The sequence below is a fragment of the Mobula birostris genome, chromosome 3 (genome assembly GCF_030028105.1).
Source record: "Mobula birostris isolate sMobBir1 chromosome 3, sMobBir1.hap1, whole genome shotgun sequence".
Taxonomy (NCBI): domain Eukaryota; kingdom Metazoa; phylum Chordata; class Chondrichthyes; order Myliobatiformes; family Myliobatidae; genus Mobula; species Mobula birostris.
The window spans coordinates 94,013,965-94,031,038 of record NC_092372.1 but is presented as its reverse complement, the minus strand read 5'-3'; the positions used below and the strand labels follow the sequence as shown (position 1 = coordinate 94,031,038).

The 17,074-nt window shown below is 44.1% G+C and overlaps 1 non-coding gene across 1 annotated transcript; it reads right to left on the bottom strand.

Moving 5' to 3' along the window:
* Nucleotides 1–16,759: 16,759 nt before the first annotated feature.
* Nucleotides 16,760–16,830, bottom strand: trnas-gcu (transfer RNA serine (anticodon GCU)). The gene has a single exon. It is a non-coding gene; the product is annotated as a tRNA-Ser (tRNA).
* Between the last annotated feature and the right edge of the window lie 244 nt (nucleotides 16,831–17,074).

Genomic DNA, 17,074 nt, shown 5'->3' with positions numbered 1-17,074 from the left:
GCTTGGCACCGGTGTCATTGCAGAGCAATGTGTGGTTAAGTGCCTTGCTCAAGGACACAACACGCTGCCTTGGCTGGGGCTCGAACTCACAACCTTCAGATCGCTAGTCCAATACCTTAACCACTTGGCCACGTGCCTATATACATACACACACACACACACACACACACACACACACGCACCGTAATTCAGTTTTTTCTATTATTACATATTGCACTGTACTGCTGCCACAAAGTAATCAAATTTCACGACATATGCTGGTGATATTAAACCCAGTTTTGATTCTGATGATTCCCCTCTCCCTGTCCCCTTCCCACTCTCAGTCCACAATTGAGACCCATTATCAGAATCAGGTTTATCATCACTCATATGTCATCAAATTTGTTTTTTTTTTTTGCAGCAACAGTACAGTGCAATACATAAAATTACAACAGTACCGTGCAAAAGTCTTAGGTGCTCCAGCTACGTATATGTGCCTAAGACTTTACAACATCACAACAGGTCAACAGCAGATGCCATTTCATTGGCTCTTCGCTCAATCCTGGAACATTTGAACAGCAAAAGGGCAAACATCAGGATGCTCTTCACTGACTATAGCCTGGCATTCAACATTATCATCCCCGCAAAACTGATCAATAAGCTTCCAGACCTAGGCCTCAATACCTCCTTGAGCAACTGGATCCTCGATTTCCTCATTTCCAGTCATTTAATTTCACCCTTATGATGTTAGGATTGATGTCCTTTAGGTACCAGTGAATCTTTTCTGCATTGTCAGATGGCTTTTGATATCCTTCTCAAGATACACAGAGCTAATCTAATCTAAGTCTGAGAATGTTATTACAGTAAGTGGGTTCTCTATTAAGCTACATTGTGAATTGTTGGACAAACTTGCCAAAGCTCATGCTGTTTATTCGATTGAACTTCTCCAAGGCCAGAAGCGTGTACGAGCAATATTGAAACCTAGAGTGCACCTCATTCAATCTTGAGATGGCAACTTTAAACATCAGTGTGCCTATTATAGCTGATGCCATTTCTGCCCCTTAAAATAAAACACATTTATGTATAATTTAAAAATGTACTGGTTCAGCACCCTACCCATCGCATTCTGCAACCTCCTTAGTAGAGCCAGTGTGACTGATGTCATCACAGCTTTATCTCTGGTTGTGGACTGACCTCCCACTTCAAGATTTACTGTAGTCTCCCTCAGGTTCACGACCACCACCTTGTCTGTCATAGCTTTGTGTCCAACTGTTCCATTTTCTTCTCAGCTTGAAAGTCATGGCTTTATATTCCTGGGAATTGTCCAAATAGCAAATGACTAATATAATCCTACCTCAGTTTTCTGTTGAGACCGTAAGACCATAGGACATGGAACAGAATTAGACCATTGAGTCCATTGAGTCTGCCCTGCCGTTTAATCGTGGCTGATTCTTTTTCCCCTCCTCAGCCCCGTGCTTTTCCCCCCCTGTAATGTTTGATGCTGTGTCTAATCAAGAAACAACCAAGTTCTGCCTTGAATACACACTACAGCCTGGCCTCGGCAGCTGCCTATAGTAACAAATTCCACAAACTCGCCACCCTCTGGCTAGAGAAATTTCTCCACATCGCTGTTTTAAATGGATGCCCCCTATCCTGAGGCAGTGCCCTCTTGTCCTAGACTCCCCCACCATGGGAAACAACCTTTCCACATCTACACTGTCCTAGGCCTTTCAACATTCAAAAGATTTCAATGAGATTCCCCTGCCATCCTTCCAAAATCCAGCGAGTACAGATCCAGAGCCATCAAATGTTCATCTGATAACTGTTTCATTCCCAGATTTGTCCTTGTGAACCTCCTCTGAACCCTCTCCAATGCCAACACATCTTGGACGAGCTCAAAACCATTCACAGTACTCTAGGTAAGGCCCCACCAGTGCGTTATAAAGAGTCAGCATTACATCCCTGCTCCTGTATTCTAGATCTCTTGAAATGAATGCTAACATTGCATTTGCTTTCCTCACCACTGACTATACCTGCAAGTTAACCTTTAGGGTGTTCTGCACAAGGACTCCCAAGTCCTTTTGCATCTCAGATTTTTGGATTTCCTACCCATTTAAAAAATAGTCCGCACATTTATTTCTTCTACCAAAGTGCATGACCATGCTTTTTCCAACATTGCATTTCATTTACCACTTTCTTGCCCATTCTCCTAATCTGTCTAAATCCTTCTGCATCCTACCTGCTTCCTCAAGACTACCTGCCTCTCCTCCAATCTTTGTATCATCTGCAAACTTGGCAACAAAGCCATCTATTCCATCATCTAAATCATTGATAAACAGCATAAAAAGCAGTTCCAACACCGACCCCTGCGGAACACTGCTAGTCACTGGCAGCCAACCAGAAAGGGATCCTTTTATTCCCACTCGTTGCCTCCTACCAAACAGCCAGTGCTCTAACCATGTTAGTAACTTCCCTGTAATATGGTGGGCTCTTAACTTGGTAAGCAGCCTCGTGTGGCACCTTGTCAAAGGCCTTCTGAAAGTATAATATACAATATCCACTGCATCCCCCTTTATCAAGGAGGAGAAGATGGCGGTGCGACAACAGCGCACGCGGCCTCTCTGGTGAATGATATCTGTAATCTGTCAAGTAGGGGACCGTGCACAATTCTGATTTGATGGAGATGGACGTGAGAGTACGGAGGAACATCTGAAAAACTTCTGAAATGCCCATTTCACTGCCGCTGCTACTGTGCGGTAACCGGAATCTCCAGAGCAGAAGGCCGCGAATCCTCGGCTTTGCTTGTTTCAGCGGCCGGGGCTAGGTCGAAGGCTCTCGGCAGAGGATGGCGTTCGGGAGACTGTGTCGGAGTGGCTGGTCGGAAGCTCGAAGTTTTCGGACGGATGGACTCAGTGTCGGCTGTGGTCGGCTGCTTCCAAGGCATCGGCAAGTTGACGGGCCTGGAGGTTTATGGCAGGGAGTTTCTCCCTTTTGCCGCCTGCTATCGGGGACTCAGGAGTTGATCGACTCGGGGACTTCTGAGACTTTATTTACCATGCCCACGGTTTGTTCTTCATCAAATTATGGTATTGCTTTGCACAGCTGTAACTATATGTTATAATTATGTGGTTCTGTCAGTGTTAGTCTTTGGTTTGTCCTGTTTTCTGTGATATCACTCTGGAGAAACATTGTATCATTTCTTAATGCATGTATGCATTTCTAAATGACAATAAAAGAGGACTGAGTGTTCTCATAATCTGATCTAATCTATCCTATGTATAATCTCCTCAAAGAATTCCAGCAGGTTTATCAGGCAAGATTTTCCCCTAAGGAAACTATGCTAAGTACTCAATAACCTCACCCTTAACAATTGACTCCAACATCTTCCCAACCACTGAGGTCAGGCTAACACTATAACTATAAACAAATCATATGAAATTGGGAACATTAATATCAATATATTAGGGAGGGCCTTGAGCACTTTAATATTGTAGGGACTTCAACTCTTGAGTGAAGAAATGATGGTAATACATAGATTCATAAGAATGCACACGTGCATTTCCTGGTGTGAGAAAGTCTGTGTGCAAGTAAAGTTTAAAAACTGGTATTCTTTCCATACACTTGAGTTGTAAGGCACATCCAAACACTGACAACGCCAATGAAGACTTACTGTTTTGCTCAAGTCAGCAGCTGGCTAACAAAACACAATCTTTATTTTTGTAAACTTACTGTTGCTCGAGCAGCAAGTTGAGAGTTAATGATAAGTGATCTAATATGGTTGGGGTCAGTTGATCTCTGATCTTGGCAATTTACTTGCAAATGTTTTGTTGCTATGCACGGAAACATTATCAGTGCGCTGTTAATTGTGTTGATGTTTGGCCTTTATATACATATCAATCAGCTGATTGGCTGTCATTATCAAAACACATTTGTGATGTATGGAGGAAATCTCATTGCTGATTGGTTGCATAGTGAACTCTGTGTGTTGTGGTCTGGAATTTTGCCCACATTGGCTCATAAATAGGATCGAGGTCTACATGTCAGTTTACAGAATTGTTCATGGAAAACAACAATTCTTTTTCAAGCTTTTTATTAAGTTTCAAAATTAATAAACATAACAATATTAATAATGATACAAAGAGATCGGGATTACATTAATAATGGTTAATATGTACAAGCACAGATTCCAAGTAACAAATGTAGTTTAGCCTCCAACCATGAAGAAACTATTTTATAAAGAGAAAAAAAAACCTAAACTAAAAAAAAACAACTAAACTAAAATAAACAAAGATTGAGCTGTCATGTTTTACATCGGCTAAAATTATTCCACAGATTCACTACCTTCTGGCTAAAGAAATGTTTCCTCAGCTGGGAGCGTCCAGCTGCAGCAATGAGATTGAAGATGTATTTGAACCGTCTCACCAGCTGGTCAGTACAGGCTTTCAGTGCTCCTCCAGGTCCATCACCAGGGCCTTGTGAAAGACGCTCTGACGTCGGACTCCAAAGTAGAGATTACAGGGTTACCAGATGCTGTAGGGATTTGCACAGGTGTAGGTTTCTTGTCCTTTTCAAAGCTTGCATGAAATGCATTGAACTCATCTGGAAGTGAAGAATCACAGCCATTCATGATGCTAGGGTTTGCTTTGTAGGAAGTATTTGCTTTGTAGGCCTGCAAACCCTGCCAGATCTGACCTGCATCTCATTCCTTCTTTAACTTGAATCAGAATTGTTTTCTTGCTCTTAAAATAGCCTTCTGTATGTCATTCCTGGTCCAGGAATAGTTCTGGATCACTGGTTTTGAATGCCAAAGATGCAGCTCAGCAGACTATGAATCTCCCTAGTTCATCCATGGTTTTTGGTTTGTGTACATATGTCCAATATGTTTTTGAAGGCACTCATACATCCACACAGATCTTGATGAATTCAATGACAACTGTGACGTATCCATTCAGATTTGAAGATGAATCCCTGAATGTTGTTCAGTCTCCCACTCAAAGCAGTCTCTTAAGCACCTCCTCCACCGCTTCCCTTGAACTTACCTTCTTAGTCCTCACGACTGGTTCTGTGATCTTTAGTTTCTGCCTGTATACCAGGAGTAGAATTATAGCCAGGTGTTCTGACTTTCCAAAGTGCAGGCATGAGATGACACAGTAGGAGTTCTTGATGGAGGTAAAACAGTGGTCAAGTGTGTTGCTCCTCTGGTTCCACAGTTGCTATCTTGGTGGCAGTTGTTCAGAGACTTCTTCAAGCTGGCCTGGTTGAAATCTGCTGCACTGGTAGGGTAGGCATTAGGGTGTGTGGCTTTGTGACTACTGACAATGGCACTCAGCTCCTCAGTGCCTGCCTGATGTTGGTTGGGGTGGAATGTGCACTGCTACCAGGATGATAGTGGAAAACTTCCTTGAATGCCATTTGACTGCCAGATGTTATAGGTCAGGTGAGCAGGAGTTAGACAGAACCATCGTGTCTGCGCACCATCATGAGCTAATCATGAAGACTCAACTGACTTGTCTTTATGGTAAGTACTTGGGTTGTAATGCTACATCCAAAATAGCGGGGTGAGCCACGTTTCCATGAAGCCAAGTATACAGCAGTCCCTGATGTCTGTCTGCTACTGCAATTTTGCTCTGAGGTCTTCAATTTTATTTTATTGAGTCTGCACATTCACCAGCAGGATAGTCCGGAGTGAAGGTCTAAGGCCTCTACATTTCAGTTGGACCAGTAGACCAGTACATCTTCTGCGCTTCCTTTTTCTTAAAGGGGAGCTGCAATCAAGGCCTGAGTCTACGGGTTTAAAAGAGTCAGCATAGGTTGTATCTTCCCAACACCTTGAGATGCCTACAGTAGGTAGTCTAGAATGCAGATCATAGAGGGTAATTACAGACTAGTGAACCTTAAGTCTTGTGCTTGGTATGAGATTTTCAAACACCATTTCTTCAAATCAACTAGACATCCATAGAATATTGTGACTACCAGAGTAGTCAGAAGTGACATATCCTACATGATTCATTTCCCAAAGCCTTTCCATCGTCAGTAAGGCTTGTCAGGGGTCTGATGGAACACCTTCTACAACACAAGTGGCTCAACATCTCTGCGACAAAGGATTTTCTGTTTCATTGGAAGCCCATCCATTATCCTAAATATTCACTCACTCCACAACCACTACACCAGGACGGCAGTGCGTTCTACCAGGATGTACTCCAGAGTCATAGAGTCATAGAAACAGTGAGTGAGTCCAATCTGCCCACGTTTGGCCCCTAACTCTCTAAATGCCTCCCATCCATGTTCTTGTCTAGGTGACCTTTAAATGTTGCTAATATGTCCACCTCAACCACAATTTCTGGCAGCTCATTCCAAATAATCACCACCTGTGGTGTGAAGAAGCTGCCTCTGCTGTCTCTTTTAAAACTCACACCTCTGATCATATACCCATGTCCTCTTATTTTTAGTATCTCCTCCCTAGGAAAAACTATATGCTTTCATCATGAATATAGACCATAAGACTATACGATATCGGAGCTGAATTAGGCCATTTGGCCTATTGAATATGCCCCTCATTATCTTATACACCTCTATTAGGTTGCCTCTCAATCTTGTGTGTCCTAGTCTACACAACCCCCCAGTCCAGACAAGAACCTGGTAAATCTTTTCTGCACTCCTTCTAGCTTAAGAACATCCTTCCTAATATAGTATGACCAGCACTCTACACACCTCACCGGCTTCTTATATAACTGCCACATAACTTCCTAACTCCTATGTTCAATGCTGTGATTTATGAAGGCTGCATTCTTCACCACACCACCAATTGGTGATGTTGATCTAAGCAAACTATGTCCTTGTGTTCCTAGGTCCCTCTGTTTCGTGATACTCCCCAGGACCCTTCCATTCACTGTACAAGTCCTACCCTGGTGGGATCTGCCAAGATGCGATTACGTTTATTTGGGTTGAAAGCCCTGTGCCTGCCCTCAGCCCACATACTGATCTAATTAAGATCCCCCTATAAATTTTCATAAAATTTTACACTATGTACAACACTACCTCTTTTGGTATCATCTGCCAACTTATTAACCACATACTTACTTACATCCAAATTGTTAATATAAATTACAAAGGTCTCGCCACTGACCCCAGTGGCAAACACCTAGACACAGGCATCCAGTCTGAGAAACAACCCTCGACCTTCATACTCTGCCTCCTGCCACTGAGCCAATTATGAATTCAATCTGCTGTCTCTCCCTGGATCCCATCTAATCTCTCTTTCCAAACTAACCTGTCATGAGGGACCTTGTCAAATGCCTTGCTAAAGTCCATATAGACCCTGTCCACAGTTCTATCCTCTTTTACCCTCCTGATTACCTCCTCTAAGAACTCCAAGGGATTTGTTAGACACCTCCCCATGCACAAAGCCCGCTGATTGTCCTGAATTGGACCCTGCCTCTCCAAATGCTCATAGGTCCTGTCCCTCAGAATCCACTCCAGCAGTTTACCCCAGCATTAATGTCAGACTTTACAGTCTGTAGTTTCCTATCTTATTTTTGTTACCCTTTCAAAACAATGATACCACATTAGACCCTCCCCATTCATCAGTAACCTCACCAGAGGTGAAGCAAAAATATCTGCAAGGGCTTCCATAGTTCTTTCTCCAACTTCCCACAAGACACACCAGGTCAGGCCTCAGTGATGCTCGTTAAGGCCTCCAATACCTCCTCCCTGCTGGTTTGTATGTGGTCCAAGACAACACCATTTCTTCCATTTCCTTAGCTTCCATACTTTCCTCCACAGTAAAAAAATATTCATTGAAAAATCTCACCCATTTCCTTTGGTTCCACATACAGGCAGCCATGCTGATCTTCAAGAGGACTGTTAATTTTTCTAAATCCAGAAACTAATTGAAAGAAAAACACTAGACCCGGGGTACTTGTCTACTTAGATCGTTTTCCTTTGTTTTAAGCGAGGGGCTGACATATGATGTGGTGGTGTAATGACATACGCCATTCATGCATTTCTTACATATAACCCGTAATAGATGATGTAAACAAACAACAAATGCTTAATTAAATGATATATTTCCAATATTACTCAAATATTACTGAAATATTAAATACACTACATTCCTCCCTCCTTAGTTATAAACAAACTCAATATAGAATGCATCTCAATTCGAATATGTAACATAATGCTCTCTAGTTATATAGATTATGTACAGTACACAGTATACCATATAATACAACTACAATATAGATATCTACAGCATAGTAAATTTTAAATTGTCCCATTCAGGCCTAAAGATTTAATCTGTATGGAGGATTTTTGAATAACATTTTTCCTGAAAAGAGTTGGGGGTGTGGTCACTGCCTGGCGGGAGAGACCATGGCTGTGAAACAATCTCAGGTTCTGGGGCCTCCTCCATGGTGGTTGTAGGAGTTGACTCTGGGACTGCAGGAAGAAGTTCTGACAGCTCTGGGCACCTTTCTTCCCTAACAAGTGACACTGATCTCCTTATCTGATTCAAGTGTCTTCTCCAGATGACATCAGACGCAATCTCCACTGTGTAGGACAGTGGTCCACTTCTGTCCTTAATGTTTCCAAGAACCCACTTTTGATCACTTCTGTAGTCCCTTGCCAGAACTGCATGTCCAAGAGTGAAATATCAAACCTCGTTGTTTGAGGAGCCCTCAATTTGTCTCATCTGTTAGTCCTGAACGCTGCTTTTGAGATTGGGTTTGAGGAGATCCAAGCATGAGTGCAAGGCACAACCAAGGAACAGCTGAGCTGGTGAGTTGTTGGGTGTGGAGTGTACTGCATTGTGATATGCAAAGAGGAAATTGGTGAGCTTCTGATTGAGTGTAATATGTTCAACTGACATTGCAGTCAGTGCATTCTTTACACTCTAGACAAACCTTTCCACTAAGCCATTTGTAACTGGGTGGTATGGTGCAGGTGTAATATGTCTTATTCCATTCATTTTCATGAATGACTGAAACTTGTCCACAACAAACTGTGGCCCATTATCACTGAATAAGTGTTCTGGAATACCAGTCCTTGAGAAGCGGCTTCTCAACACATCAACAGTGTGCGAGGCTGTTGGGAACACTTCTGGCCACTTTGTAGCTGCTCCAATACTACCAAGAAGTTTGTGGCCATGAATGGTCCAGCAAAGTCTACCTGAATCCTCTGCCAAGGCAATGCAGGCCATTCCCAGGGATGGAGAGGTGCTGCTCTTGGCATCCTCTGGACGTGTTGGCATCCTGAAGAGTGCGAGGCGAGCTGGTCGATCTGCTGAACTATACCAGGCCACCAGACAAATCGTCAAGCCATGACTTTCATTTTGACTGTGTCTAGATGACCGGCACGTAGCTCCTCCAACACTTTAGCTCTCAGCTTGGATGGAACAACAACTCTCAATTCCCACATAAGGCAGTCTCCATCAAGGGCAAATTCATCCCGCCCTTGGGGGAGCTGGCATTTCTGCTGTACAGTCTAGTCATTTTGGGTTTTCATGTTGTCCTGAGGTAGGGTAGAGTCTTTTCTGGTTTCCTTTTGGATCATCTCTGCTATAATAAGGAGACTTTTGATTTGCCTTAGGGGGAACATGTCAAAAGGAGCGTCTTCTTTTGTAAATTTTTCAGGTCTTTCCTTTTCTAAGGGTAAGCAGGTCAACCCACCAGCATCTCTATGATTAGTTGTCCTGTCAAAGTCGAGCTTGTACTTGCATCCTCCAAGAAACAGAGTCCATCCCAGCATTCGTGCTGCTGCTCTTGGTGGAACAGCCTTCTGTGGAGTGAAAATTGAAAATAGATGTGAGTGGTTGGTTGATAATCAGTAATGAGGGTGAACTCTCTCCCATACAGGTACTGGTTTAAACGTTTTATAGCCCAAACCAGATTCAAGGCCTCTCTGTCACACTGTGCATAGTTTTTCTCTGCAGCAGTAATGGAATGTAATGCAAGGGCTATGGGACATTCACTTCCATCGCTCATACATGTGGCGTAACTGGACCCATCCCATAAGGCAAGGCATCAGAGGCAAGCTTCACTGAACGACGTGGATCATAATGTGTGAGTACAGTGTCCGATGTCACCATTTCCTTTGCCTTCCAGAAACCCACCTCTCACTGCTTTGTCCATTGCCTCTTCTTCCTGATCTGTAGTAATGAGTTCAAGTGGTGGAGCACAGTGGCCAGGTTTGGCAGGAACCTGTTACAGTAATTGAAAAATCCCTAAAAAGACTGCAACTATGACATGTTCTTTGGCCTTGGGACATCCACCACTGATTGGATTTTATTGGCACACTTGTGTAATCCTTGTGCATCAATAGTGTGACCACAGTAAGTGATGCTTGGTTTAAAGATTTCACACTTGTTGCATCATGTTCTGAACCAATAATCTACTAATCTTTTTAGTGCTGTTTGGAGGCTTTGGAGATGTTCCTTGTCATCCTCACTGGTAACAATGATGTCATCCAGGTAACACTGAGCACCTGGGCACCTTGCAGTACCTGGTCCATAGCTTTCTGCCAGGGTGCAGGTGCAGATGCTGCTCCAGAAGTAAGCTTGTTATAGCGACAAAGCCCTTTGTGAGTGTTTATGGTGAGAAATACTTTGGACACTTCTTCCATCTCCATCGGTAGGTGGGTCTCAGCTAAGTCAACTTTGCTGAATCATTTTCCCCCCGAAAGGTTTGCAAAATATTCTTTATCCTGGGCAGAGGGTATTGATCTATTTATAGTACTGGGTTGATGATGACCTTAATATTGAATTAAATTGACTTTATTACTTACATCCTTCATATACATGAGGCGTAAAAATCTTTACATTACTTCTCCATCTAATATTTAGTATATTATGTACAACAGGACAGTCAATGTAATATAGAAATACAATTGTATCAGCATGAATTAATCAGTCTGATGGCCTGGTGAAAGAAACTGTCCCGGAGCCTTTCAGTCCTGGCTTTTATGCTGCGGTACCATTTCCAAGATGGTGGCTGCTGAAACAGTTTGTGGTTGGGGTGACTCGGGTCCCCAATGATCCTTCGGGCCCTTTTTACACGCCTGTCTCTGTAAATGTCCTGAATAGTGGGAAGTTCACGTCTTCAGATGCACTGGACTGTCCGCACCACTCTCTGCAGAGTCCTGCAACTGAGGGAAGTACAGTTCCCATACCAGGCAGTGATGCAGCCAGTCAGGATGCTCTCAACTGTGCCCCAGGAAAGAAAGTTCTTAGGATTTGGGGGCCCATACCAAACTGCTTCAACTGTCTGAGGTGAAAGAGGCACTGTTGTGAACAAGACAAAGAGGTGAAAGAGGTGGTTAATATCACCGCAGAATTTTGACAGACCCATTCCTCTTGGCTACTGGGGCCACTGGTGTTGCCCATGGGCTCCACTCAAGCTTGGAAAGAATTCCTTCAGCTTCCTTGAGATCTGCTCACTGGCTACTTTATCACGGCTGGTATAAGGGACTTGGTGTGGTATTTTCCTTTAACACTACTTTACCCTTGATGTGTTTGAGTTTTCCAATGTCATGCTTGAACACTGCTGTGACATCATCCAGTATATTTCTTAATTTGCTTTCCGTTGACTCTATTGCAGGGAATGTGTCATGGAAATACTGGATGGATCTCCAATCCATTTGCAGTTGTCTCAGCCAGTCATGTCCCCACAATGCTGGCCCTCCTGTTTTTATCACATAGAATAGTACAGCACAGTACAGGCCCTTCAGCCCACAATGTTGTGCCGACCCTCAAACCCTGCCTCCCATATAAGCCCCCACCTTAAATTCCTCCATATACCTGTCTAGTAGTCTCTTAAACTTCACTATTGTATCTGCCTCCACCACTGTCTCAGGCAGTGCGTTCCACGCACCAACCACTCTCTGAGTGAACAACCTTACTCTAATATCCCCCTTGAACTTCCCAACCCTTACCTTAAAGCCATGTCCTCTTGTGTGAGCAGTGGTGCCCTGGGGAAGAGGCGCTGGCTGTCCACTCTATCTATTCTTCTTATTATCTTGTACACCTCTATCATGTCTCCTCTCATCCTCCTTCTCTCCAAAGAGTAAAGCCCTAGCTCCCTTAATCTCTGATCATAATCCATACTCTCTAAACCAGGCAGCATCCTGGTAAATCTCCTCTGTACCCTTTCCAATGATTCCACATCCTTCCTATAGTGAGGTGACCAGAACTGGACACAGTACTCCAAGTGTGGCCTAACCAGAGTTTTATAGAACTGCATCATTACATCGCGACTCTTAAACTATCCCTCAACTTATGAAAGCTAACACCCCATAAGCTTTCTTAACTACCCTATCCACCTGTGAGGCAATTTTCAGGGATCTGTGGACATGTACCCCCAGATCCCTCTGCTCCTCTACACTACCAAGTATCCTGCCATTTACTTTGTACTCTGTCTTGGAGTTTGTCCTTCCAAAGTGTACCACCTCACACTTCTCCGGGTTGAACTCCATCTGCTACTTCTCAGCCCACTTCTGCATCCTATCAATGTCTCTCTGCAATCTTTGACAATTCTCTACACTATCTACAACACCACCAACCTTTGTGTCGTCTGAAAACTTGCCAACCCACACTTCTACTCCCACATCCAGGTCGTTAATAAAAATCACGAAAAGTAGAGGTCCCAGAACAGATCCTTGTGGGACACCACTAGTCACAATCCTCCAATCTGAATGTACTCCCTCCACCATGACCCCCTGCCTTCTGCAGGCAAGCAAATTCTGAATCCACCTGGCCAAGCTTCCCTGGATCGCATGCCTTCTGACTCTCTGAATAAGCCTACCGTGTGGAACCTTGTCAAATGCCTTACTAAAATCCATATAGACCACATCCACTGCACTACCTTCATCTATATGCCTGGTCACCTCCTCAAAGAACTCTATCAGGCTTGTTAGACACGATCTGCCCTTCACAAAGCCATGCTGACTGTCCCTGATCAGACCATGATTCTCTAAATGCCCATAGATCCTATCTGTAAGAATCTTTTCCAACAGCTTTCCCACCACAGACATAAGGGTCACTGGTCTATAATTACCCGGACTATCCTTACTACCTTCCTTGAACAAGGGGACAACATTCGCCTCCCTCAAATCCTCTGGTACCATTCCCGTGGACAATGAGGACATAAAGATCCTAGCCACAGCAATCTCTTCCCTCGCCTCGTGGAGCAGCCTGGGGAATATTCCGTCAGGCCCCAGGGACTTATCCATCCTGATGTATTTTAACAACTCCAACATCTCCTCTCCCTTAATATCAACATGCTCCAGAACATCAACCTCACTCATATTGTCCTCACCGTCATCAAGTTCCCCCTCATTGGTGAATACCGAAGAGAAGTATTCATTGAGGACCTCGCTCACTTCCACAGCCTCCAGGCACATCTTCCCATCTTTATCTCTAATCGGTCCTACCTTCACTCCTGTCATCCTTTTTTTCTTCACATACTTGAAGAATGCCTTAGGGTTTTCCTTTACCCTACTCATCAAGGCCTTCTCATGCCCCCTTCTTGCTCTTCTCAGCCCCTTCTTAAGCTCCTTTCTTGCTTCCCTATATTCCTCAATAGACCCATCTGATCTTTCCTTCCTAAACCTCATGTATGCTGCCTTCTTCCTCCTGACTAGATTTTCCACCTCACTTGTCACCCATGGTTCCTTCACCCTACCATTCTTTATCTTCCTCACCGGGACAAATTTATCCTTTACATTCCACAAGAGATCTCTAAACATCGACCACATGTCCATAGCACATTTCCCTGCAAAAACATCATCCCAGTTCACACCCGCAAGTTCTAGCCTTATAGCCTCATAATTTGCCCTTCCCCAATTAAAAATTTTCCTGTCCTCTCTGATTCTATCCTTTTCCATGATAATGCTAAAGGCCAGGGAGCGGTGGTCACTGTCCCCCAGATGCTCACCCCTGAGAGATCTGTGACCTAACCCGGTTCATTACCTAGTACTAGATCTAGTATGGCATTCTCCCTGGTCGGCCTGTCCACATACTGTGACAAGAATCCGTCCTGGACACACTTAACAAACCCTGCCCCATCTAAGCCCTTGGAACTAATCAGGCGCCAATCAATATTAGGGAAGTTAAAGTCACCCATGATAACAACCCTGTTATTTTTGCACCTTTCCAAAATCTGCCTCCCAATCTGCTCTTCTGTATCTCTGCTGCTACCAGGGGGCCTATAGAATACCCCCAATAGAGTAACTGCTCCCTTCCTGTTCCTGACTTCCACCCATACTGACTCAAAAGAGGATCCTGCTACATTACCCACCCTTTCTGTAGCTGTAATAGTATTCTTGACCAGTAATGCCACCCCTCCTCCCCTTTTTCTGCCCTCTCTACCCCTTTTAAAGCACTGAAATCCAGGAATATTGAGAATCCATTCCTGCCCTGGTGCCAGCCAAGTCTCTGTAATGGCCACTACATCATAATTCCATGTATGTATCCAAGCTCTCAGTTCATCACCTTTGTTCCTGATGCTTCTTACATTGAGGTACACACATTTCAGCCCTTCTACCTTACTGTCTTTACACTGTTTATTCTGCTTCTCTTTCCTCAAAGCCTCTCTGTATGTTAGATCTGGCTTTACTCCATGCATTTCTTTCACTGTTCTATCGCTCTGGGTCCCATCCCCCTTGCAAATTAGTTTAAACCCTCCCAAACCATGCTAGCAAACCTACCTGCAAGGATATTGCTCCCCCTCGAGTTCAGGTGCAACCCATCCAATCTGTACAGGTCCCACCTTCCCCAGAAGAGATCCCAATGATCTAAAAATCTAAAACCCTGCTCCCTGCACCAACTCCTCAGCCATGCATTCAACTGCCATCTCCTCCAATTCTTACCATCTCTGTCACGTAGCACTGGCAGCAATCCTGAGAACGTCACCCTTGAGGTCCTGTTCTTCAGCCTTCTGCCTAGTTCCCGAAACTCACACTTCAGGACCTCATCCCTCTTCCTGCCTATGTCGTTGGTCCCTACATGTATCATGACGTCTGGTTGCTTTCCCTCTCGTACCAGGATGTCATGCACCTAGTCAGAGACATCCCGGACCCTGGCATCTGGGAGGCAACAAACCATGTGGGTATCCTTCTCACGTCCACAAAATCTCCTGTCTGCTCCCCTGACTATAGAGTCTCCAATGACGACAGCTCTCCTCTTCTCCATCCCACCCTTCTGCACCACCGGGTCAGACTCAGTGCTGGAGACCCTGCCACCGTGGCTCACACCTGGTCGGTCGTCCCTGCCAACAGTATCCAGGACGGTAAACTTATTATTCAGAGAAATGGCTACAGGGGTGCTCTGCACTACCTGTCTGCTCACCTTCGCTTTCCCTCCTCTGACTGTCACCCAACGACCTGCTTCCGACAGCCTAGGTGTGACTACCTCCCTGTAGCTCTCATCTATGACTGCCTCATTCTCCCTTATGAGTTGAAGGTCATCCAGCTGCTGCTCCAGATTCCTTACATGGTCTTCCAGATTGCCCAGCCGTATGCACTTCTGGCAGATGTGACTCTGCGGGAGAGGGGCATTCCCCCAAGACTGCCACATCTCACATGAGAGGCACATCACCGTCTCAGGAGGCATTGTAAAAACTAACTGCGAGCAAGCTTCTCCTCTGCCTCTTCTCATTGAAGCCTCTCGAGTCAAAGCCTCAAAGCTCCACTCCTTCACTAGCCCACTCACTCACTGGCCGCTTCGCTTGAGCTATCCCTTTATTTATCTGTTTGAGCTTTTCAAAATGCTTGGTCACCTGACCTCGATTGCCCAATCAGCTGCTTTCTGCTGAGTCTGAGCTATTCAAATCTTGAGTGTCTAATTAACGGCTTTTTGCTGATCTATTCAAATCTTGATAGACTTGATTGCACAGACCAACTGCCAAAACCTCTCGAGTCAAAGCCTCAAAGCTCCACTCACTCACTGGCCCACTCACTCACTGGCTGCTTTCCACATACAAGCTCAATGTGACTTGCTGGTTGGTGTATTTTACTGTTACCTATGTCATTCCATAGGAGTTACTATTTCTCCAGTATAAGTTCTTAGTTGGATATCCGCAGGCTTCAGTTTAGTATTTTTGATATGCCGTTCAAACTCATTTTGTAGAATAACTGAAAGATCGTTGCTGACTGAATAACGGTGCAATCCCATATCCGTGGATCGCTTATTATTCAGAAATGTAGCCTTTCAACGATTCCCACCTGCGCATCCCACCTTGTTCTGCATCATGATAAAACTTATAAATATGACATGCTGTACCTTGATTTTGTGGGGGAAAAAAATAGCCAAAGAATGAGCAATATGGTGTTTTCAATAAACTCGGGACCAGTCCAAAATGCCTTGCAACCATGAGAGTATTTTTAAACGCATGAGATCAAAGAAAAAGTAAAATTTATTGTCACAGTACATACAGGTCACCACACGCAACCCTGAAATTCTTTTTCCTGTAGGTATACTTAGCAAATCTATAGTGAAATCTATGATTTAGCAAGTTATAGTGAAATGAAAGAAAGTTCCCGGTTGCGGAGTTGTTGCAAAGCCGTGAGAGGAAAGTGACAACAGATGTGGTCAGAGACGTGAAAATCTGCAGATGCTGGAAATCCAGAACAACACACACAAAATGCTAGAGGAACTCAACAGGCCAGACAGCATCTATGGAAAAGTGTAAACAGTCGGTGTTTCATGTCGAGACCCTTCATGTGCAGATGTTTTGGGCACCGCATGAGGAGAGTAAGTTCAAGAAAAGGCAGAGGAAGAAAATATTTTATTTGCATTGGCCGGGAATCGAACCCGGGCCTCCCGCGTAGCAGGCGAGAATTCTACCACTGAACCACCAATGCAACAGATTTAAATATTATTTTTGCTTGCTTGTTCAACTGTGATATTCACAGAGCTATTCAAGCAAAGTGTTCAGAAATAAATTAGAAAACTTTAAGCTTTAAAAATTTTAAGTCGTAAGCAAATTATTGGAATAAATTCTAAGTGAGAGGATATATAAATATTTGGATATACAGGACCTGATTAGGATGGTCAATAAGGCCTTGAGCGTGTTTGGTCATGTCTAACCAATCCTATAATTTTTCG